Raw genomic sequence first — 26,036 nt, forward strand, 5'->3', positions numbered from 1 at the left:
TGGAATCATACCTACATCCTGTCCAACACAGGGTTTTGCTTTGTTCAGCCTCCTTCTGATGATCCAGGACTCTGTCACTTTTCTGATCAGGGTATGGTTTTTATAGCATGTTATTCCAATAAGACACTTTAACATGACTTTTAGAACCAGTGCCCAGCTAATCATTCTTGCACTTAAAGCAGCATGTGAGGAGACTGGCATGGTGAGGGGATACTGTCAAAAAGTGGAGAGTTGATGTGACGGTATGCACTGATAGGGCAAATCCCCTCATCCCTTAAAGAGAGATTTTAAGTATGACCAAAACACAGCCAATTTAAACACTTGCATTTGAGCAGGGTTCCAGGCAGCCTGCACGTTACCAGAGGGAGAAAAAGGGATAGAGTGATTGTCAACTTCAAAACTGTGGGGCAACCTCCAGATACCCCAGTACTGGTCCTCTGTGAGCATCTTGCTTGAACACAGCCACTGTTCCTGCTGCAGATGCAGGCACTTATTTTTGGAAGCCTTCACTATCATCTCATTTTTTCAGCAAGGCAAGGAACACAGATATACCTCAAAGAATGGTGATTATCTCAGAAATTTCTCTGCTGAGCAAATGACTCACTGAGTTTTCAGCCCTCAATACTGAACTAAAATTTAATTAGAAAAGCTCAGAGTGGGAAAAAAAGTTCATTTCACTGCAGAGAAGGACTTCTGGTTGCAAAGAAGATGAATGCAATGGTCTGTGCAGTTTGAACTATCTGTGGAGAAGTCATTCATCAATAGATAATGCAATTTATTTCTCAGACATTTGCCAGTGTCTCAAAAGCATTGATAACAAGATCTGTACTGCCAGGATCTAACTGAGTTTGAAGTTTGGCTGCTTAGTAAAAGTCTTTGGAAGAAGAAGAGTTTGGCTCATATTTCTGATTTGAAAAACCTTTGTTAAACACTACCAATAAAATAGTGAAATTGGTGATGATAGACCTAGAAGAGTGAAATGCTCATGAAGAGAATTTGCTTCTCATTTCTTACATTTTTCTATCCCCAAAGAGTTGTACCAATAAATTTTTATGGGGATTTTATCTTCTGTATGCACCCTGGAAAAAACTCTCTGGCTTGTTTCTTGTCCATGTGCTCTCTCTAGAGCAACCAACAGAAGTGACCATGTGGGAGCCCATCTGCCCAATCATATGAGGGACAGCAAAGAGAAATACAAAGGAGAAAATGAAATGAGAGCTTTCATTTTGGAGGGAAATATAATTTACTGTGCAATAAAGTAGCGAGAAAGACAAGGATTTGATATTGCTTGCTAGATTTCATCAAATCCACAAGAAAGTCAAGCCAAGAGTCAAGCACTCCACATTTGCATCTCAGCATCAAAAATCTTAGACTGAAACAGCACAACTGAATTTTACAAAGAGTCAATCCAAAGCACCTCAACTCACAGATTCTTCAGACTAAGAAGAACATTTTTTTTACTCAGACAGAAATTAGGAGAGGGATGCTGAACTGCTGAAGCCACATACAAAATTGAGAAACAGAAATCCCAAAGTGCTGGCCAATATTACATCCCCCTGGGTATACTAAGATTTCCAAGAACTTGGGTCTGGCATGCCATCCATCTACTTTGTTACTCAGGTCCATGACTAGAAGTTGATCTGGTGTGGTCTTTGATGTGCAAAGTACTAGGGCAACTAAAATAATGAGCAGAGGAAAAACTCATATTTCTATGATAGGTTTGTAGGTTAACTACTGCCACTTTCTATTAAATATAAATTTCTGTAAAATACACACACATGGGATTTGTAAGGCTGGGTCTTAAGAGCTCTTCCATTCCCTTTGCGTTGTTTTACAAGAGCGTGTCTAACAGAAGTGTTTGATAGAGTGCAGGATTGTTTTGAGAGGCTGCCGAGTCAGTGATCTAATGAAATGTAATTTCATTTGTGGTGGCTACAAAACATACGGTCTTGGCCCGGTGTAAGGATTTTCAAACTCAGAAAAACTCGACAGAGCTTTCAGAAAGTATTTTTGAAAAATGGTGGAGGGAAAGAAGATGAAACAGCTACTGCCTCATTGTGCTGGAGAGTTCCTGAAACGGTCATGCAGCAAAATAGTTCTGCTTCAGGCCAAACAGAAACGCTTCCAAGCATACACAAAGCATGTAGCACAGCTTGGCTGGTGCTTCAGCATAGGTGATCACAAGAATAAGAGAATTGAAATGAGGCCTCAGTGAAGCCCATTTTTGAGAAAGTATTTTGGAGCGGTTTGAATTGGGAGGAACTGGATCGTGATAGCAAAAGAGCCCTTGTCTGACGCGTCATCTAGACCCCTTCAGAGACTCCAGAAAAACACATTTCCACGCAGTGTGTCATTGATGTGAAGCACTACAGCTGTACTCATTGCACTGTGTGGTGTCACTTGATAAGCACAGAAAAGACATTTCAAATATCTCAAGAACAAACTGGATTTTATTGACGAAAAGAAAGAAATAAAGGATGTAGAGTCTTGCTGTTTAAATGAGATTCCTTCTGGCAACATTTATTAAAGTACAGTCCTGTACTTTGGAAATGTCTTCATTTTATGGTAAAGAATATTTTGATTCATTGCATCAGAGACAGTGAATTACAAGACTATTATACTTCAGGGAGTCAAACTCAGACCAAATGAATCCTGTTTTGTAATTTGTCACTCAGAGGACTGCAGCGCCTGTGGCTTTTTACAACCAGTCCTTTTATTAATTATTGGCATTGCAGTGATGAGAGATCAAGAGAGAAGAAACAGGGGCGAACTGACCCAGGCACTATATATTTCAGATTTATAAGAAATAATTCTTTCCCCAAATATCTCAAAGCTCTGCAAACCTATGCAGAGGAACTCCATTGTGTTAAATAGAAGAAAATATAGTTCCTACAGCAGAATTGTCATGCATCCCAGATCAACTGGTTCATGCAAAACAAGCAATGAAGCAGCTCAGTATTTGGTAGGACTTTTACCCCATGCCCCAGGGAAAGTTCTCCAGCTCAACTGCCCTCTCAGTGCTGCAACTCTGCGCTGCACCTGAGAATGCAGAAACATGTGGTAAATCTGATCCTGTAGAAAATAGCACTGATTGTCCACCCACACGGTGTTTTTGTCCAAGCGTCATCCATTCAGTCCATCACTGGCATCCAGCAGTGCAGTGAATTTCTTCCCAGTCCTTTAATCTGTTCTAAAGGATAAAACCACTCTTATGAGGAGCCATTTCAGCTGAGATAATGATTCCTGCATGACACAGTTTAGTATTTAATAGACATAACACCATCTGTTCTACCTTTAAACAATAAAATCTGAGACAACGGGACCAGGAGCTGCAATCATTAAAAAAAAAAATATCAGCCAGAGGCAGAAGTGGGAGGTGAGTGAATACATGTAGTACATGCATAGAAAAAGGTTGCAGGGGAAACTTTCTCAAGATACTCTGCAAGAGAACTTGCCACTACCTTCTGCATTCTGCACAGCATTTATCTATATTTTGTCTTATGTTTTAGAAACAAACTGTTGGGGGAGAGAAGGGAATAGAGTGCTACCCTGAAACAGTGAATCCCCATCAGTGCCACTTTCTTCACAGCAAACAGGGATTTACAGGCAGGCTTTTTTCTGATACTGGAGAGATGGTTAGATTAAATGCAGCAGGGAAGACAACATTTTTCTCTCTGGGCTGCAGACAGGACCCAGCTGGACCTAGGGTTTATTTTCTGCTATATCCAGGGTCTGCATTTTCCACAAGGCATGTCTTTGCCAGCAAAGCAGCGCCCAGGGGCAGCTATGTTTCTGGAACCAAGAACAACACATTGAATGGCTGCAAGACTGTGTTCCTTCTCTGTGTCTTTTCTAGACACCTCTGCCAGTTAGCTAAAGCAACAACTCGACTGTTTTCACCAACCCTCACCCAGAGTGTCTCTTGTCAAATAGCCTGAAGTAGGTATTTAGTTGCATTTGAAAAGGTAAATTACATTTCACACTATTTTTTCTAAGGAAAATTTTAAAGCTGAATAAAAATCAACCAAATAGATGATCAATCTTCATGAGCACGTATAAGAACATGACTGCAGAAAATTCTGTAAGGATATGCAGCAGAAGAATTAAAATTTTGGATCTAATTTTAAGCTTACGTCATCTTTTTTACCTAACTCCAAGGATATGTGTCAAATTCAAGAACATAGCTACCGTCAGGAGAGCTGAACCCATGCTATGAAAACACAGCTGGAATCAGGCTCGGTGTCTCAGATGTCTCACACATTCAATGCACTCCTATTTAAAGCCAAAAAAAAAAAAATATATATATATATATATAGTATTGTGAACAGAAGACTTTGCCGAGGGTTTCAGAGGAGTACCATGAGTGTAACACTTGAAAAGGAATATCAAGATCTGCTTGTGTCTTTAAGAGAAGCTGTGAACAATATTTAGTGAAATACCTGGGAAAGAAAACCAATGAGCCCTCTGAACAGCTGCCCCTTGTATGCACTACACCAAGAAATACGCTGCAAATAAACAGTGCTACTATACAGCCCTCAGTACACTGCAGAGACTTTGAAATAAGAATCTTATTCTCCAGTTAAATCAGTCTAACAATACTGAAAGCCCTGCAGCCAAGCCTGCTTATACTACCTTAAGAACAGCTGAGTGTCAACCTTGATTTTATTAATAAATCAATCTAAAACACTAGGGAAAATTCATTTGAAGATTCTCTCAACTTGGCTCTCAAACATTTGCCTTAAAGTTTTTTCTCTTCTCTAAATCCCTCTGCACTTCCTCCTGGAAGTCCTCCCCGCCTCCTTGCTTGAAACCTGTTTTAGTGAAGAGTGTTTTGGGACACCCCACTTGCCTAGAAGATGTGATCATAAATCATATCCTATGACCTCATCACACAGAAATTTGAAGACCAGAATGTGAAGACAGAAATGTGAATGCTTGCCCTGTGCTGTCACTATAAGGTATCTAGTGCAAAGACAGGTGCCCAAGTCAGATTCTGACAAGATGGTGCAGACATATATTTTACTTGCATGCCAAACACTTTCTCCAAGGAGGTTGTAATTTTTTTCACTATGTCTCTTGTCTTGAATCTTTTTCTAAATTCTCTTTGTTCGTTGTTCTTTGAAAACCTGAAGGGGAAGCCTCCAGCTGGAGTCAACTTCAGTAAGACATGCTGTGGGACTATGTAACTGACAAGATCATGTGGAAGAAGTTGAGCAATAAAATTAATTAGAATATGAGGAATATCATGTAAAAAACTATATAAGATGAACTAGTGTACCAAAACCTACATTTAAGGATGACAAATTTTGGAAGAATTAGTATAAAATTAGAGCAGTAGCTTCTAAGACTGCAAAATCTCAGCTGGACAGATGTATTTCACTGTTTTAACATTATTTTTGTAGATAGAATAACCTTTCCCTGTGAAGAGCTTGTCTAAGAAGGGTGCCAAGCTGAAACTTGGATACCATGGTACTGGTTTTGTTTGGACATCTGCTGCTACTGCTCCTATTTACATGGTTTTGGTGAACATTTGACTTGCTTGCAATAAACATGATTGTTACTGAAGGTCTGGAGCATATGTGTCATGTCTGTGGAACTAAGTGGTGAAGAACTTGGAGCTTGTTGGGTGTACTTTCAAGCAAGCAATGAAATCAGCTATTTCAGATCTGGATATTGCCAAAAACATCATTTTAGTGAAATAATATGTAGTCTTCTCAGGCCTGAGGCACAAAAGAATAATCAGTGTGTATAAACTATTTTCATTTGCTTGTTTCCTTTATGCAGTTGTAACAGGACAGATGGAAGACTTGCACTGATTAGCCAATATAAAGCCATTGATATGCTCCTGAAGGGACTTGTTATTCTGTCATGTGGAAAAGAAAATACGCCACTGAAGCACGTTTTCTTGCCATGTGTTGTGAAATCATTAATAAATTCTAGTCATTAATACTGACTAGATCAAGACAATGTGGTATTTAAATAGTCTTAAAATGCCACACTAGATAAATCTTATTTTGGTATTTAAATAATAACATAATTTTTATTTTAAATCTCTCCTCTGAGCTGCACCTTGGCTTGGGACAGTATTGGCAGATGTGTAAGGAGCATGAATGGTAGAGGAAAGCTGTCACATCCTGTGAACGGGAATGTCTGCAGAGCCCTAGCCACTGAAGAGCTGCCACCCCACACCAGAGAGAATGAGCAGAGTACATTCAGCAACCCAGTTCAACAACAGGTACCGGTATCAGCTCCTCTGTGCCACAGCTGGCACCTACCAGACATAGGGAAGCATCACTGCTGACAGAAAGGAGCGGTGCCTCTCTCGGGACCGTCCCCCCTGCTCAGGCTGCCGTGCCTGACACACACAAACAAACCTGTTGCCTAGCTACTCTTGTGAGTAAACTTGTGAGGAGTTATCCCATCTGCCTGGGGATATCCACAAAAATTGACAAGGTTAATAATAACCTTTATTATTTCAAGGGGGGGGGAGTCTCTGTGGCTCCCTCTCTGCCACAGTCAGTAAAGGAAGAGGAGGTCCTTTCCAAAACGAGGTCAGTTCCTTCTGTTGACCTTCATGTACAATTTCAAGAAACTTTCAAGGAATGCCCCGCCCATGAGGAGAAAACTGCTTTTCACAACCTTTAAAAGAAGATAAGAAAAACAACCTGTGTACTTGATGAAAAACCTTAACTACTCTTCACAAGGGGTCAAGAAACAATAAATGCAATATATACAATGCAAATTGAGTGGAGACAAATTATATCAAATGATATGCTGAATAAGAAATTAAATGCAATTAACTCAGAAGCTTCACTTAACTGTCTGTAGAGAGCTGGGGTAGTGTATGGAAGAGAGCCTGCATGTGCACCAATGAAAAAAATATGAAAGCTTCACCTAGTAGTGGGGCTGTTCTCTTATTATCTGTGCTCCTGTGCTGGTTTTGCCTGGGATAGACTTAATTTTCTTCACGGTGGCTGGTATGAAGCTGCATTTTGAATTCGTATTGAACAAAGTGTTGATAAAATAGAGATATTTTTGTTGTTGCTGAGCAGCATTTACACAGAGCCAAGGCCTTTTCTGCTTTCCATACTGCCACTCTGGTCGAGAAATTGGGGATGCATGGGAGGCTGGGAGGAGACACAGCCAGGACAGGTGACCCAGACTGACCAAAGGGACATTCCAGACCATACAGCATCATGCTCAGTGTGTAATACAGTGGGGGGAAAAGGAGGAAGAGGGGATTTTTTAGATTGATGTGTTTGTCTTCCCAAGTCACTGTTGTGTGTGATGGGGTCCTGCTCTCCCAGAGATGTCTGAACAGCTGCCTGTCCATGGGAAGCAGTGAATTAATCCCCTTTGCTTTGTTTGCATGGACAGCTTTTGTGTTCTCTATTAAACTGCCTTTATCTCAGCCCATGAGTTTTCTGGGTTTTGCTCTCCTGATATTTCCCCAATCCTGCTGGTGGAGGAGTGAGCAAGTGGGGCTTGGCTGATGGCTGGGGTTTAACCATGGCACCTACTAAAATAAAGCTACCCTATCGCATATAAAGCAAGCCTATCTGTTTGGTTATTTGTGATCAGGCTCATTCAGCTGCCCACACTTCTAGGAAATCTCTGGCTCAGTCTGTTGGTTCTGTGTTGTCCTTATTGTATTTTGCTACGACCTAGAGTTTGGCGCTCTAGTGTCAAGGTAAGAGTAATGTGGTCTGTATGTTAATAACAAAGACTGATAAATAATTTTCTCAAAAAAAGTGTAAGGGTATTTGAACTCTGCTGCTGTATAGAAGGGCTAGAGGCTGTTCTGTAACACACTGGCTTGCCCGCTGAAGAACCCTCTTTTTCCTCCGTGACTCTATCAAAGCCCAGAAATGGAAATAAAGTCACGTCCAGACAGATATATCAAAGTTGTAGGTAGATAAATGCAAAGGATATAAACTCTGTCCATAATGTCCTGCAACTGCCTTACAGTCACACGCTGAATTAAACTGAGTCACCTGCTCATGACTCGCTTAGTCATTGAAGGGTGGAGTAACTAATTCCCAATAGGCAGAGATTATTTTTGACTAGTAAATAAAATACATAAAACTTCAGTGTCGTATCAAAAATATATGCATCATCAACTAGAAAAGTTTGTCATTAAGAATGCAGTTACTTTTTCTAAGCTATTCCTAGGTAAAGGTTAAATAGCTAAAAAGCCCCCACACATACAGAAATCTTCAAGAAGCAGCTCCAGATTCTTCCAAGTAAAGTGGTGTCAGTAGCTGGAATTTCAGAGCATAAATTTGACAAGTGGGAATAAAACTGAGAACTCAGGGCTCAGAGATTCAATAAAGCATTGTATCTGGAGGCAAAAATAAAAAGTGGAGAACTCTGTTCATAAGAGTAAGAGGACCTCAAAAGCAGGAGGGAAGATAATTTAAAACTAATAACTTCATGATGAATAGCCTAATCAAACAGTGCAAAGCAGATAAAGACTGGGTCTCCAAGACTGACTTGGAGAGATGTCAAAAAGTGATGCTTGAACAACTTACAAAATGATTCTATGGTCACAAAAGGCATGACATCAGGAGAAACAAACAAATCAAAATTAAATCTGTAAACATGGAAAAATACTCCAGGAACCTGGGAGGAAAAATCTGGCAGTCTTTGAGGAAAAGCAAAGAAGTGCAAAGCAAGAGTGATAGGAATTTACAGCAAAGCACAACTGAAAGCTGGTAAGAGGTTTCCTTGATCACAGAATCATTAAGGTTGGAAAAGACCTTCAGGATCACTGAGTCCAACCTTAGATCACCATCTTGTCAACTGGATCACAGCTTTAAGTGCCATATCCAGTTGTTTCTTGAGCACCTTCAGGGACAGCAGTGGTGTTCCACCACCACCTTGCACAGTCTCTTCCAATGCCTGACCACTCTTCCAGTAAAGAAATTCCTCCTGGTGCCCAACCCGAACCTCCCCCAGCACAGCTTGGGGCTATGTCCTCTTATCCTGTTTTTGGTTGCCTGGGAGAAGAGGCTGACTTTTATCTGGCTACAATCCCCTTTCAGGTGGTTGTAGAGAGTGATAAGGTCACCCTTGCATCTCCTTTTCTCCAGGCTATGCAACCCCAGCCCTTGCAGTTGCCCCTTATATGATTTATTCTCCAGAGTCTTCACCAGCTCCATTGCCTTCTCTGGACACGCTCAAGCACCTCAATGTCTTTTTTGCTGTGAGGGGCCCAGAACTGGAGTGCACCTGAGATGTGGCCTCACCAGTACAGGGGGGCAATCACAGCCCTGGTCCTGCTGGCCACACTATTTCTGACCCAGGCCAGGATGCCATTGGCCTTCTTGGCCACCTGGGCACACCCTGGCTCATGTTCAACCAGCTGGCCCTTTTCCACCAGCTTTGGTTCAGCTTTCCAGCTACTTTTCCCCCAGCCTGTAGTTCTGCCTTGGGTTGTTGTGAATCAAGAACAGGACCTGGCACTTGCCCTTTGTGAGCCTCATGCAATTTGCCTCAGCCCATTGATCCAGATAATGGAAGGTATATGTCTGCATTTGTGTTAAGGAGAGACTGAAACACTTTCTCCCTTGGTAAATGACTTTATAAGACAGACAACACAAACATCCAACATTTTGCTGCCTCTTAGTGACTACTGTAAGGAGAGAAAAAGCAATAAATTTGACACCAGAGTATAGTTTGCCATGAACCTTTCAGAGGACAGAAAAGACTGGAAAGACAGGGGAAAGACATTTTTATGAGCAATCCCTGCTAAGAGAGCATGGACAAGGAGTTACCACGCAGGGGCACAGACATAGGAGGGAAGCTCCTGGGGGACAGTGATTTGAAACAGTTTTTACTTCTCCAAAAGTCACATCTAAAATGGGGCCATTGCAGCATGTTGAGAGCAAATACTGCTGGCAACAGCTCTGCTAGAAGAGAGGAGAGGATGGTCTCGAGTCAATGCAGCCATATTCTCCCATTCCTGGGGAAGAGGACTGGGGGAACATCAGCGCAAGGGAGGAGGTGAAGCTGCCTGCTGCTACCCTGCACAAGTGCTCACACAGTTTCACCTCAGAGGAGCCTGTGCCCACTCTCGCACGGTGCTGGATTCCCATCAGTGTTGCCTCACTGCACTCCGGACAGGAGATGCTCTCCAGGAGGCAGACAGAATAACATCTGCTTAAATTGCCAGTGTTTTGCTGAACTTGTAACACTGCAGGCAGGAGTGCAAGGGGAGATGGCATTTCAGTCAGAGGATTTACAGGTTGCTGGGACACAGCTTGACTGGGAACCTGCACCCACCTTGCCGAGGAAGTGGCAGGGGCAGGAAGGACACACATGCAGGCACCAAGCTGTCCTTTGCCAGGGCTATGCAGCAAAATCATTGTGGATGCTACAGTGGGACACGTCTGGCAAACATCAAACATGGACCTGAAATACTCTGAAACTAGGATTTAAGGTTATTTGATCATCTTTTCCAGTAAAAACTTTTGCTTTTGTATGAGTATAAAAATACTCTTAAGAGGAATTGCAACCCAGAGGCATCAATTTTGAACTGAATTGCTCAGTGTTGAAGTGAGCCCAGTTTTTGTGTTCATTATAAAATTCTCACATTTTCTTTTTTTTTTTTTTTCCGACATGAGTTCTGTGCAGGAAATTTCATCCTGTGAAGAAAGGCAAATAGGACAGAGAATAGAATACCAGGGATAATTAATGTTTTTGAATGCCTCCAATTTTCAAGTACCAAAGTCTGAAATACCTTAAAAGGTAAATGAATTATTTTAAGAAACAGTTTTTAGTGTGTTCTTTCTAGAAATCAGATTTCTTCAAAAGTTTTGAAACTAAGAATTGAAAATCCATTCAAAGTTCTTTAGATTCTTGTATTTAATGTCATCTCTGTGAAGAATAGCCTCAGTTAACAAGTCTCAGAAACTGCAGCTTCAGACAAAGCAAACCCCAGAGCAAAAGTTAAATTTTTGTTCACACTTCTGGATATTCAGTTCCACTGATGTCACAAAAACTCTGTCCTGCAGACAAAAGGACTAGATCCAGGGCTGTAACCCTGGTTACATGCAGGCTCCCTCAGATACATGGATGACTTTTCTGTGACTGAACTGATGACAAGCTCTACCTATAAAAGTGGAACTGAGAATAGCTAAGCCAAACCCACAGATTTCAGGGACCAACAGGTGCCAAAATGACAAAGTTTTTTCTGAAGACTTCATGCAGCTTTGAGCACTCACTGTCACTACCTTGAAAACAAAGATTAGACCTGCAGTAGTGGAATAGAAGACAAAGCAATTACAAGAGGTTGCTGATCTGGAGTAGTTCTAAAAAGCATTCAAACAGGGATGTAATGCAAACTGTCTTTGCGCAGTTTTATTTCAAGGGAACATGATGCTTTTGCTTTACAGCATCCTGCAGTCATACACCCTTTCAAGACAAGAGGCACTGGCTTTGTTTTCAGGAGACTCCAGATGGAAAAAAAAGGAGGGGGAAAAAGCTTTTAAGCCTTCAATTTCACATTTTCCAGCCTCCTTTATGCACTGCATTTCACTTTGACACAGCATCACTGATGACGAGGGACTGCCTCTCATTCTTGCTGTATGCCCAGTTCTCTGCACAGTGATGACAGTAAATACTCTGGGCTATTGCTATCCCTCCCTTCCTCCAGCTGCCCAAAGCTCTGAGATCAAGAGGGAATCTGTTTCCCAAAAGGCAGTGAGAAATGCTCCTCAATAAGGATGCATTCCCTGAAGCAGATCCATCTCTGACAGCATCATAAGGAATTTCAAATGCAATGGGTACCAAAGCTGCTGTCAAGAGTAACCCAAAAATGGTTCTGCCTGAACCAAAATGAGAATGAGAAATGGGGCAGGAGTGAGTCTCTAAACATGGTCAACACACATCATCCAAATCCCAAGAGATCTGGGCAAAATAGCCCTGGACAGCCAGAGTCAAACTGGCAGTTTATCTGTCCGTTTCAGAACTTAGGGTCAGTTTAATTTGACTTTAGCAGTTCACACGTGTGCATGTCCCCATGGCCATAAGGCCAGGCATTTGACAAGTGTTAATGTCACTGAAAGAAGCACCGAGGATTTTTTGTAAGTTCTCAGCAATCCCCCACCCCAGTAAAAGTCCTGTGAGTAGGACTTTTTATCCCTCATCATGCCAACACTTTGAAAATGCAGCCAGCGTATCTGAATTCTCAAATCAGGTGTGGAAATAACAGCCTCTTATCTCTAAAGCCCTGTGAATCTAGGCTAGGTATATGCAAGGTAAGAGGTACAATTGCAATACAGGATTAAATAAACACATGAAGTTAAATGTTCTGAAACAAAACTACAGTGAATGAAAATAGAATCACATCAGCAAATTGCCCCAATCTGACAAATTCAACAAGTCATCTATGCTCTTGCCTCTCCAAAATTAGAATGATGATATTTCATAGCTCCAGAAGGCTCAAGTTAGTTTAATCACCATTTTTACTGAACTCAAGGAGCCTTGTCAAAGAGCTGTGACCTTTTGTTTACTCATCACTATTGACATGATCGATGTCATCACAGAAATGGTCTCATTTCCTGCCCTCAACACGAGACATTTGGCTTTGTACTGTACCCTCTAACACCTGGCATGGAAAGCAAGCAGCTACATGCAGTGCTTTGCGATAATTTTGGCTGACATAATTGCCAGGTAGTTAGAGTGACACCTCCTGCCAAGGAACTGGAGTGTCTGTGAAGATCAAGCCCTGCTGTTAGGTTGGGCATGACAGTGAAGACTCTGCTTTGTGCACGATTCCCCTCGGAGGTGGGTGTCTGAATGTGAGGGCTGACAGACAGCAGAAGACGTAGGCACTGAGCCAGCAAGAGCTGCTGCTCTTTCAAAGTTGGGTTTGGCACCTAATGAAGGGTTTGTGAAAGAGCCACTTGAAGGAAATAGTCCAGGATGGAGAAATCCTGAGCCGTTTCTCTTTAAATAATCAGAGAGATGGGAGTCTCTTACAAAGGCACATGTGGAAAAATAAGGAGATCTTCTGGAAATGCAAGTCTTCTGGACTGAAAAACTTGGAGCCTTTGGAATGCTAAATCCTTGCTATTTTCATATATCTAAAGGAAAAAGAAGTGCTCTTTGAAGTTTCTGCACAAAGCCAGGGAAAAAGCCTGGGGGAAAGCATTCCCAGAGGAAAGGAGGATGATTTGGCCTGCTAAAACCAAGGATGGGATAGGATGGGATTTAGAGGCTGAAAACATTAAGGAATTAGATTCCATCCAAAATCTAAGTTGAGATGGTTTTGTCCTTTTTCCAGACAATCATGCTAAAGAGGCAAAGGAAGCACAGTGACCTCCATCACCGGGATTTGTGCAGCAGTACACGGAAGAAGAGCAGACACAGTTTGTTTGTTTGTTTTTTTAAGAAAGAGATGAACAGAATTTTGAGACCATCCCTGGGATATAACAGTCTGGTCTCACCAGCAAGTGTTCAGAAGAAAGCAGAGAAGAAAACAGTGATTAAAGATAATCACTATTATCTTTAAGGGGGGGGGTGGGGAGGGGAGGGACAGTTTACAACACATTTAGCATATACTTAGCAATTCCAGTTATGTCAGACTTGACTTTTGTCTTTCTTTGATGGAAAAAACTTGTCTTCTAGATGAAGGAAAATGTGGTAAATTGCATTCATTGGAACTTTGTTAAACCACTGTGGAATATTATAACATAAACCAAGAATTAATACAGGAATTTTCAAGTGATTAAAGTGACTGCAACCAGCTGGGCTGAAGAAAGGTTTCATCAGGCCAGAGGAAGATTATAAGCAGAATTCATTACTGATCAATCTTTTCAATTTCTTTCTATTCATATTCATTAGTGTTTTCATTGCTTACATTGTGCAATCAGCACATTTCTTACCAAGATTTCAAAGTGAGAAGTCACAGTTAGTAAAGATGACAATTTGAAAATTGTCTAAGAAAAACTAGAGAACCCTGGAGGGAGAAACAATGGAAATTTAATTATAAAAAGTACTAGATTGTGCACTTAAATGCCATAGTGAATCAGATACTTCTCAGCTGGATGCCAAGAAGAATAGGGAAGCGGGACCTGGTTTACAATTGCCACCTAAGGCTGGGTTTGTTCTATTCTAGCCCCGAGACAGGACAGAGTGGACACACAGCAGCCCCCTGTAAGGAGGAGTTGGAAGCACAGAGCTTAACAGAATAACACATGAGTACAAACTGGCCAGGAGTAAATGTAACTTGGGGACTAGAGCACTCTAGTGTGGAAGCAACATCCAAAATTTATAAAACAGGCCGAATTATTTAGACTACCATATTTGCAAATTTACAGCCTTTATATGATCTGTAAATATGCTATAAATCAGCAGCTGTGGGGGTGCAACCATGCACAGCTCATTGGAGAACAGCACTGTAGTCATCTGCACCCTCTGATTTCCCCTTTGAGTTGTTGGAGTTTTCCTCTGGAATTACTGTATCTTTGCACCTGTGATCCAAACTGCCTGATAAACACTATCTAAAGCGGATCTAGATTCATTGGGAGTGGGAATTATTCAATGTGGCAGTGTGCAACAGTAAAGGCTCATGCCTGTGGCTGTAGGGACCTGTTTAACCTGTTAACTCAGTTTGCAAGCAGTTGTCCCCACAACTCTAGGTCAGGAAATGAAAGGAAAGACAGAGGAATGGCTGTACAGTGTGGGACCAAAAGTGACCCAGTTCCTCCCAGAGGGTTTTTGCTGCAATAAGTGCCCAAGGCAGAGAGGAGAAATAGGGCAAGTCCATGGATGTGCTTCACTGCATGCTCTCCTGGGAAGCAGGGACTGAGGCAGTCTATAAAGGTGATGAGATGTGAAAGATTATCACTTCACAGAAGGTGATAATATCCTGCCCTCACCGGAGTCACGGCCTTGTCTATCAACGAAGCTGAAAAAATGCCACTGAGCACAGTTAGTGTGTTAGAAAAGAGCAAATACATTTGTGACTTATAGTCACAGGATGCGGCACTGTGGCTTCCAACGTAATTTATTTCTCTTGTCCCCGAGGCTTCTTTCTCACAGATGCTGTTAGTAGAAATTAGGGAAACTCCTACCTTAAAACTGTGCTAATACATGGTATATAGTCACTTGAATTTCTCTGTGTTATTTCTGTAAGAAAAATATGAATAAGTTGACCTCCTTGATAGGATACTGTGAGCTTTGCCTGACCTCTGATTTTGTTAAAAATGAAAATGTGTTTTAGATTTCAGACAGTCCTAAATACGTAATTGTAGTGGGTTTGAGTAGCAAGGCTTTGGTAGTGGAGACTTCTGAATGACTTCTGCGAGAAATTTCTCCCTGTCCAGTAGAGCCAGTGGCAGATGTCTGCAAGATGGACATGCCCCTGCCCTCATCTCAACCCGCGAGACTTTTGTTATGTATTGTCTCCCCTGACCAGCTGAGAAGGGGAGCAATAAGTAGATTTGATATGTGCCTGGCCTCCAGCCAGAGTCAATCCACCACAAAAAACAAATTCACTTAGTTCTGCATCAAGATCCCATGCAGATATGAAGTAATGAGCCCTCTGCACCCCGAGTGTATTTATTTTCCCCACTGTAAGAGTGCAGTGGAGCAAACTACTGCAGACCATTCTGAAAACACGTAATCCCATTTCCATAGCGATAAATGCCGCACTATGCAAATCTGAAGCATATATCCAGTGCTGTTATTCTACCAGGTATATTGGTGTTGTTCTGTAACAAAGGGGATTGTTTGAACTGCTGGCTTCCCAGGCCAACACACCCCCAATTTCCTTGACTGTCCTGCCTGGTTCTCTTGTTGTCTTTGCTCCATTCCCTGAAGAAATTTAGATGGCAATTTCTCGAATTCACAGCAATGTACTGGCAAGCTCGGTAGCAGCTCCTGTCAGTAGTAGGAATAGAAATCATATTGATTTAGACACAGATTTTAGATTTATAACACAGCTTTCCAGTGTGCAGGCAGCAGGAATGCAGCATGTAAGAGGAAAATCAAAGCTGATAGCCCCCAGGAATGATGCCTGCTCCAGCAACTGGCTCTTTGCCAACCATCAAGTCAAAGGAGAGGGGAGATCTTCAGTAAAATAAAGCATAAGGGAAACTGCAAAAGTGTATTAGAGCAACCAAGGCCCATATTCATCATGTACAGAGTAAACAGGCTCAATAACAGGAATTTCTATGAATTTCAAATAGGTGCAAAGGTTCATCAGCGAATGACTGGAGTAACAGAGTTCATCCATCAAAGCCTCAATTACTCCCAGTTATCCGGGAGGGGGTATGGTTTAAATACAGACCAATGCTGGCTGCACGTCAGCTTAATGCCTTCTGTGTCAGAGGGTTTGTTTTTCTGGAAAACTTGACAGCTCTGTAACAGCAAAAAAGATGCTCTCCAAAGTGTTTGGATGGGGGGGACATGTCAGTGAAGCTCTTCTGTGGCCTGAGCCGAGCTCAGTACATCAGGAAGACCAGGGGAGGTACAGAGGAAGCTGGAAACAAGCATGTGTCCATTAAAAAAAAAAAAAAAAGGAAAATTAATTTTGCTGGAAAAGTAGATAAATAAATTTGAAAAATATCTGAAAATCTGAATATTCCTAGATCTGCTTTCAAAATCAGGGGGAGGGAGGAATTTTTGAACCTCTCTATCCTGTCCCTTCTTGTTTTGCCACACAGGGAGACATCTCTGCCCATGGCGTTGCGGGATCCCTGTACTCTGGAGGGGAATAAGTACAAGAAAACAGCTTGGTACACAGTCAGTTGTGACACAGGATCAGACTGGGTCTGCTATAGTCACCTCAGTGTGGTATTTATCTTTGTCCTGTTCCTCAGAAAGAGAGCACGGAGATCTCCAGGAGATACTTAGTCCAGGTAGACAAAGGGAACTGGAAGAGGGTGGAGATCTATGCTTAAAGAGCTCCATCTTCTTCCAGACTAGTGGTGGTGTCTTTTCTAAAATAGTAAAATTATTGTGACTCATGACTTTCATGGGTGGTGCATCCTAATTACAGATGTCGGTTTGTTTTGTATGCTCATTACACTGAATTACATCTTACATGGAAAGTTACCATCTTATTCTCAAAAAAAAATTAAAAAAAAATAAAAAAAAATCAATTAGTCTCCCACGTTTGAAACTCCTCAGCGGACTCTTTCTGGAAATTTAAGTAGTTGCTGAAAAACAGTCTAAATCACTAAGAGCAACAAGAGATATTTCAGCTGGCAGCCCTGCTAGACGAAGGTAAATAATGAATGTGAACTCCTGACTATGAAACCAGATGTTGGAGGGGGCAGCAGAGTTCTGCCCCTAACAGAAAAGAAAAATGGAGGCAGAACACAACATTTCCCTTTAGAAAGGAAGGACTGGAAGGACAAATCAATGGAAATATTCATATTCCTTTTAAAATAATCCCACTAATAAACGTAGTAACCAAAAAAACCCCCAAAACCATGACACCCCCCCCCCATAAATGGGCTTCTGCTTCTAGTCACATATTGCGAAAAAACCTAATTACTAGAGTTGTTTTGCCAACCCCAAATAAGACAGACAATTTAAAGTCATTGCTGACTTTACAAGGCTTCTAAAGATTCTCCTGACACAGATTTGTACCAACTCAGGTATTGTTGGCTCATGCCATGTAAAAGCTTATCTCATGCAGCTCCATCGGCCTTCAGCAGGTTGTGCAGCAGATGAGGACCCAGCTGTCTGAGTCACATGCGTTACCTAAAACTATGACTAAAAAATCCAGCTTCAAGTTAAACTCCGGTTTGCAGGCTTTGCCATTTTGTGAAGCTAGTGAATTCCCCCAACCCTGTCAAATAAATGGAGAGCAGTATATGTGATACTGTACTCAATATCTCTATTACCTGCACAGTCCACGGCCATTTTTATTGCCTTAATGTTTTGAAGATAGAAAAAAAAAAAACAACAATTTGTCAAATGTACAGAGCTGACTGAGCGTAACAAATTTCACAAGTTGGAAACTAACTCCCAATAGATCCACTGCCAGCATCCTACAGTTGTAGATGCCACATAAACAGTCAGACCAATCTGCAGTAAATTTGTAGAGTAAAACTGAGACTGAGCAACAGCTCATATCAGGTGTGTATGCATGCCTAGGCAAAGCCTTGGGAAAAAAAACCAATTGGAAAATGTGTGATGATCCCACATACTGCCATTTCCACTGGTGTCCTTATTGTAACACCTACATCTGCGCTGGTGCAATGATCAGATCGTGTCTGCTGGCTCTAGTGGGACTCCAGGCCTTGACATCTGCCTTCCTCAGACTCGCTGTGGACAAAATAATACATAAACCATAAAATCTATTCTATCTTTGGAAAAAAATGTAAATGCCCCCTGTGCGTGATACTGCAATCTGACAAAATAAAAAAAACAACCGGTATTAACAAGTTGATTATGATAGGAAGGAAAATAAATCCCTTTTTTCCTAAGTATTTTGGTGTTTGCTCCCAGGTTGTTGATATATTTTGTAAACTGCAAAGATTAAATAGATCCCTGGGGTTCCCAGGTGCGAAAGATCGGCACTACAGAAAGCAGCTGAGGGAGAGAACGTTCACGAACTATATCCTGTCATCATTAAATCATTTCGCTGAATACATCACCATGCTAAACACAAATATTTACATATACATCAATTCATCTATCTATTCATGTTGCTAGCACAAATACACAAAACATGTAGAAATTTAACAGGTCCCACCAAGGCTTCCTTCCCCCCCTCAAAAAAGAATCAAAAAGGAAATTCACAATGAGAAAAAGCTAACTCATAACCTGGGACATTACTGAGCTGTCACACCAGGAGCTTGAGTTTGTAAACAAGCAAACCCAGCAGTTCAGAGCAGCATGAATCACCTCTGTTCATCTCAGCGGGGCATCAGCATCGTTCCCGGTAACGCGCCTCTAACGTAATAACACCGGGAGTTATTTCACTGCTGACCAAAGTGTGCAATGGGTAGGAGCGAAAAATATCCTGCATGACGTGCTTGGAGCAATACCTTATTTTGGCACCATGGTGATGGAGAAATGCCAGCTCCCACATGGTCTCTGGGACATAAAGGAGCCATGTCCACGGCTCTGGGGGGTTGTGCCAGGAAAGAGCCATGGCTCACCCATTCCCAAACAGAATTTCCTTTCCCTGTGGGGAAGGATTCAGAGCTATAGGTAATTACTGTGACCACTGGCTCAAGCTCAGTAAGCTGGACAATCCTTATGCTGTGATCTGTCTACACAGTCTTTACTGCTGCCAGCAATCTTGACCAGTACTGGTAAGCTCCTTGGTATTTTGGTTACCATTCCCAGCAGCACAGGCTTTGCTCCCTTCAAATAAAGGCAAGGGTTACAGAATTAGGCCTTCAGCATGGCAGGATAAAGCCTCCTTCTATTTAAATTAAGGTATAGCATTGATTTATCACCTCACAGGGCCCAAGATGGGCAGGCAACAGCACAGAGCACCCACAGAGATTTTGTTTTCTGGCAGAACCCATCATATCCCCTCTCATAAAACCTACATCACAGAAGGGGGCCAAACTCCAAACACACAGTGGAGATTTTAGGTAATTATTGATTTTGTTATTCAAGTAGAAAGAGCAGTTCCCATGGCAACGAGCCCATCACTCCCTACCTATGGCATTGCTTGCTCTCATAACATGAGCTCTTTATTTAAAGAGCTATGTATGTTCACAGAGCTGTCCCTTGGAGACTGATTTCCTTTCATTTCACCCTGGCATAAGTGATGAACCACTCTTTGTCTGGCTGCTTGAAGCCACGCTGAAAGCTTTTCCCACATTCCACAGTTCCCGCAGGAAGAGCGGTGGCTGCAGCCTGGGGGTGGCCACCTGCCTGCCCCGAGGGGTGACCACCCAGCAGTGCTGGGGGCTGATGCTGCTCCAAAGCACTTCCAGGTGAGCTGTGTCAGGGAGAACCCCCTGTGCTGCTGACTGGGTGCTTAGTGAAACCCTGCTCCCTTTGCACCAACGCTACGCAAGGATGGAGGTGCACCCCCAGTTTTTATTAGTTGTGCCGCAGTGAACCTGGCATTGGTGGGAAGAAAATTTACCTTCACAGCATTTCTTCAATAAAAATAAAACAAGTAAATAAGTTAATTAGTTAATCAGTGAATTAAAAGTGATATCACACCACCGCAGAAAATGATGGCAGTTCTGATTAGGAAAAGTCAAGCACTTTTGATGCTTTTATCATCTAAACTAATGCACCAGCAAGACAGGCTGGCTCCTTGGGAGGTGCAAATCAGCACAGCTACTTGCAGCTTTAATAGCAGTCATGTTGCACAGGCTGATGAGCAGGCTTCACATCCCAGAAAGAGAAACACTGCTCAGAAAGAGAGGAGACAGCAGGTCGTCTTGGGGTTGTTGGCAGGGCAGCACATGGAAAAATCAGGTCACACCACAACCCCTGGCTCATAGTAGGGGGCTTTATGTTCATCATGTGGCCCTCTCCATGCTGGGAAATGGGAGGGAAAAGTCCCACGTGCGCCTGCGAGCAGCAGCCCCATGCAGCAACCAGGGAAAGCATTTGGGCTTGAACGAGAAATGTGAGAAGCAGCAGTGGTGCTGGTTCACCTGGAAAGTTAAAATTGAAGTCTAGTCCAGATGCAAGATCTGCTTTTTAAAATTAGCCATTGAAAGAGAGGAAGTAGGGATTGGTGTGGCAGGGCTGAGAAAACCTGTGTCTGGGATGAAAAGGCAGCTTGCTTTGCTTCTGATTACATGTGGAAGGAAAATATGTGTACAGACCCAGAAACCAGTCACTTGTGAGCAGGGTCTTCCAGCTGAAGTTCAGTCTCCTGGCAAAATTTTATGAAATATAAGCTGTTTCCAAACTCTTTTCTCACACAGGTCCAGGTCCCTTAACCATAACCTTGTGCATCCTGGCTGGGGCTACCAGTGCCCAAGTGAGCAGGATGCTGGCCCTGGCTGCATTTCCAGGTTGTGGTACCTAAGGGATTTGCAGCAAGATGCCTTGGTGGCTTTGCAGATCGAAAAGAAGCATGGTGTGCACAAGCCCAGCCACTCATCTGAGCTACAGACAATGGGGTGGCATTGCAAGAGGCACCAGGAGCCTGGACAGGGGATCTCAAACCAGGCACAGATGAAAGAGGTGAAGATACCTGTTTTGGAAGGTGATAAAGGAAATCTTGGAAAGAATAACAGTGGGGGAGATCAGACAAGCCTTGGCTTGGAAGAAGCAAAGGTGTTAGAGCTGAAGGAACAGTAGCTAGACTTGGGAGAAGAGTACATACTAAAAGCTGAAGGAAACAGATCAATTGGAATAGCTGGAAGTGAAAAGATACAAGAACACCAGACCTATAGTGCAGAGCCTCCAGAGATGCAACAAAGGTTGATGAGACATTAATGGATTTCAAAAAAATTTAAAAAAAAAAAAATGTTCACGAGAGATGCTGGATATGAAAAAAGATGATGTGAGGAATCTTTTTTGTTTTCTTCTGCTAGTGTCCAGGTCTGTAAAATTCCACTCAATACAAGGGAACATCTATTTCACAGACACAACTGGTCCAAGAGCATTAGCAAGCATGAAGTAAACCAAGGGTAGGACCTGAGAGAGGGTAGGATTCGTACTTTATCAACCCAATAATTCAGCAAAGACAAAACTGTTTTTTCCACTACTAATTTCCATTTTAGTCAGTTAATATAGCTGAACATACAGTCCTAAGACATGACAGAATGATTAAAAATAATCCAGGAAAGACACTGATGTCTCAGATCATGCACTGCTTATGTAATGCCACTGATTACTAGCAAAACTGCTTGTTTACCCTCAAGACACAGAAGCTTGAAGTTCTTGCTATTTTGCTTCCTTTCCTCTTTCCAATTTTCCACTGATTTTCATGGTGTTGAAGGCACTGTATCACATTTAAGGATGAGCCTGTAGAGAGGCATTAAAGATGGATGAGAGATAATTTTTTTTTTTTTTCCAGCAGAATTCTTTTATAGGAATTATCAAATCTCTTTCAGTATTCATTTTTGCACCTGCACAGAATGTCTAATGAGGAATCTGAAAGAAATTCTCTGGGAGTAACTGTGGGCATCAAGGTATTCCATACAGAGCCCCATCACAGCAGAGCCTGCTGCTGCCTACTGTACTGGAAAGGGAGCTGTGCAAGACAGATACCCATCTACGAGAGAAGTGCCATCAATTTGATGCAGCCAATGCAGGAACAATAGAAGGCTTCTCGCTGCAAATATGGTTGCTGCACTATTTACAGCAGAAAAAGCTGTGGCATGAGGTTTTAGGGTTTTTTGCTTCATTGCTGAACAAGCCTGGGGTACAATAGGAAAAGGACCTTGACATCTCTTACAAAGACACATAAACAACAATAAGCCTCTTCTTGATGTCCATTGCCTTATTCATGCTTTTATACTGCAGAATTGAGAAAGACTCCTTTACGTACAAAAAGGAGTAAATACATATGTTTCATGATCACATCCATTAGGATAGAAAGAAGGGGACTAAAAAGTAGACTTTCCTGATATTTAATCTTAGGAGAATGGATGGCTCTTTTTCCATCAACATAGAATTATTCCATGAATTAGTCATGATGGTTCAATTATGTTCAAATACGTAAAGCACAACCTTCTAAGTAGACTAATTTGAGAGCTTGCTTCATGCCCCTCTGCTTCAATTTACCACTTAGTCCTAAATTAAAGGACGATTTGCCTTGCTGAGGTGGCATGGGGGACGTGACAGCAGTGTTTGTCTCTATCCTTCTGGAGAGCAGTGTGCTTCTTTTGTGTGTCATGGGATCAGAAAACTTGTCTTCCATGGCACAAGCTCAAAAAGAACAAGATTGTCTCCTGTATTGTCAGAGAATGAGAGAGAAAGAAAGCTCAGAGAGGATGTGAACACAGCAGGTGGTTAAAATTTGCAAGTTTTGACCTCCGAAGCTGCTCTGAGTTTAATCCATTGTTGAACAGCAGCCCCAAGCATCAGTCTCCTGTGGGGATAATTCATATGGGAGGCAGTTTGGCCACCTAGAGGTACCCACTTAAACCAAGTCATCATCAGCAAAAACACCACAGGTCTCAAACACCACACATCCCAACCAAGGCTAAATGCACAGGTGCTTGCAAGGACGAGGGAACTGTGCAGCCATAAAGTGCTCTTGTGCTGTGCCTTCCCCAGGCTATTTCACTGCCTCACAGCCCAGCTCAGGCTGCCACTGCCACAGAACCTTCCCTGCACTCCGCTTTGTGCAGGGGAGGACTCCCATGCTCCTTGCCACCACAAAGCACCCGACTTGAAGGAGCCAGCGAAGTTGTGAGGAAGGTGGGAAATGATGCACTTACAAAGGTAGCAAAGGCATGTCTGGGACAAGAGAGAAGGAACACCCCAAGCTGAAATAACCTGCAAACATTTGTATACACACCAGTGAAGGAGACTGTAAAACAGGATGCTTCTGGATGTATATAACAGGATACTGCTTCTGCACACGTTTGAAAGATTTCTTATTAATTGGCAAAAGCTCACAAAATGATAATTTTTGAACTAGAAATTAGTACCTTAAATCTCTTGATGAATGCAGTTCAATCTAGAAACTGTAAGCAGAACTTTATCTACACCTGACTTGGAAAGAATCCTCTTGGACTTAAGAAGGGAAAACACACATGCAAATGAACCAAAACTATTGGGGAAAATTGAAAGAATAGATTCATGACAACAAGATTCATCCCAAGATTAAAAAGAAGGTGAAAGAGTTTTTTTTTTCTACAATGATTGATGGAATAAGGTGGCCTGAAATGTGTTGGATCTTAGCTGTGCAAAATCTAGCTTTTCAGGAAAGAGATACTGGACTCTAGCCAAAAATTTAGGCATTCACTGATAAGTAAAATGAAATTACTTGACCCACATTACAGGGAAAGCCAGATTAAAGATTCATAATTGTTTGCCCAGCATTTAACTGGATTGATGCCTGTCTTGCTGATAGTCAGGATTAGGACCACCTTCAGGGACGGGAGATTGTCAGGCTCTATCTGCAGTGGGAAAGCCCCTGAACAGGGCAACAATAGGATTTTTTTATTTTTTAGCACCTCCCCATTCACAGATACTAATTTACAGCATCGTAACTGTGAAAACCTGTTCCCCCTTAATGATCTGGGAACTAGCCAAAATCAGGATTTCTACCATTCCCACAGAGGCTATTTTTAAGTCATCCTATGCTAGGTTTATGCAGGCTTTTATAGAAATACTAATTATTTTTTTTTTTTCAGTCCATACATAAGTCTTCTTTTTAGAGCAGGAAACCAGATACTAACTGATCAAGAGACATTAACTGTTTCAAAGACAAGAAATGTGAAAATTAAGCCAGGTGTCTGTACTAGTGAATGCCCCAAGAAACTAATTTTTAACAATTGATCAGAAAATAAGACACCTTCTGATACTTTCCCTGAGGCAGAGGTCAGAAGACAAGGAGAAATACAGAAATTCCAAGACTGAAGAGCGGTTTCTGACACAAACTGCAAAAGCAAGAGGATGATGGTGATGGACACGCCTCTCTGGGCTCTTCGGTTCCTATGCTCTCTGTGGGGATATTTGATATTGCACTTCAGAACTAAGAAGCAGATTGCCCCAAAGGTGCAGGAATACAGCCCAAGACAAATTAACAGATGCTCTGTCCTTTTTCTGAGTCCCTTGGGGCAGGCAACTTTGGATTTAGCTGCTGAAAACGCAGTTAACCATAATCTGTTGCCAGATGTTTAAAAATTGTGTGGGATTCTCAGGAAAGGGTTTCCATGGAGGAAGATCAGCACACAGCTTTGTGAGTGATGTGCCAGTCAGCAGGGAGGTGGCAGCCTCCTCCTGGGACACAAACTGAAGGCAGCGGGGCAGAAAGGTGGAGCCTCCTGCTAACTTCAGTCAAGAATGCTGATTAAAAAAAAAGAAAAAAACCCCTCACATTAAGTAAAAGCATTGCTTCCTTTACATTGCAAAACACAGGGAAACAGCACAGAGGGCCGGTAAGAGGGACAAAAAAAATCCTCTGTGACTGGAAGTCAGGAGACCAGCCAAAAACATGCTTTTTGTTTGCAGAGCTTCTTTAAATCCACGAGTCTTCCCATATTTCAAATCCGCAGGGATTTTCCCTTCCCAGGGAGCTAATTAAGCTACACAGCATGTTTTGTTAGCCAACAAGAAGCTTATATCCTTTATGGGACTATGAGAAACTCTAAGAAAGCCAAGCCATCACAAGCAAACACTGCACACAGAGCACTGATGTTGCCAGTGCTGTGTAATGCCAAAAACAATGTTTGTGTCACCCCAAACACACCAGCACTTCTCAAATGCTTTTCTAGGCTTTCAGTGGGTTTTTCCCCCCCTAGTTCCCAGTTGCCATCCATTTCCACTTGATGCTGATTTTTTTTTATTTTCCACCCGGCTGGCCAGTTGCAGGCACAGCCACATGAGGGATGTTGCCACTCCAGGAGTATTTATGCAACATCCAAGAGAATAACTATGGCTCTCGTCTGCTTAAATGCAGGTGGAACCAGAGGAGGTGGGTCTGTGGCCACCTAAGTATGTGAGGATAAAAAATTCTGAGGGATTTCTGTGCTGCCTCCTTCCCTCTGGGAAAACAACGCAGTCCTGTGCCAGCAGCACCACGCGCTCAGCCCCCTGAGCTGGGCGAGCTCCCTGCAGACCATCACCCTCCAGCACCAGGAGCTGGCACTCCATTCTCACTGTTTTCCTTGGCAATTCTGTCCCTCTGCATGGCCAACGTTGCATTTCAAAATCAGCACTGCTTGCTTTGCTGTGCATGACCTTGGGTGTTTCATCACAAGCAGCCCGTGTGTTAACCCTGAGCTCAGCATCCAGACAAAGGCCAGGACACGGGCAGTGCCCATGGGAAATCTGTGCATCACAGATGAGCAGCCTGAAACCTTCCTTCTGTGTCCCTGCAGCCGTGGGGCGGGTCCTGCCCTGGCGCACCTCAGCCTGAGCTGATGGCAGCAACGGAGGCCTCTCAGAGGGGTTCAGATCAGAATACA

The sequence above is a fragment of the Hirundo rustica genome, chromosome 1 (assembly GCF_015227805.2).
Source record: "Hirundo rustica isolate bHirRus1 chromosome 1, bHirRus1.pri.v3, whole genome shotgun sequence".
In the NCBI taxonomy this organism is placed as follows: Eukaryota; Metazoa; Chordata; class Aves; order Passeriformes; family Hirundinidae; genus Hirundo; species Hirundo rustica.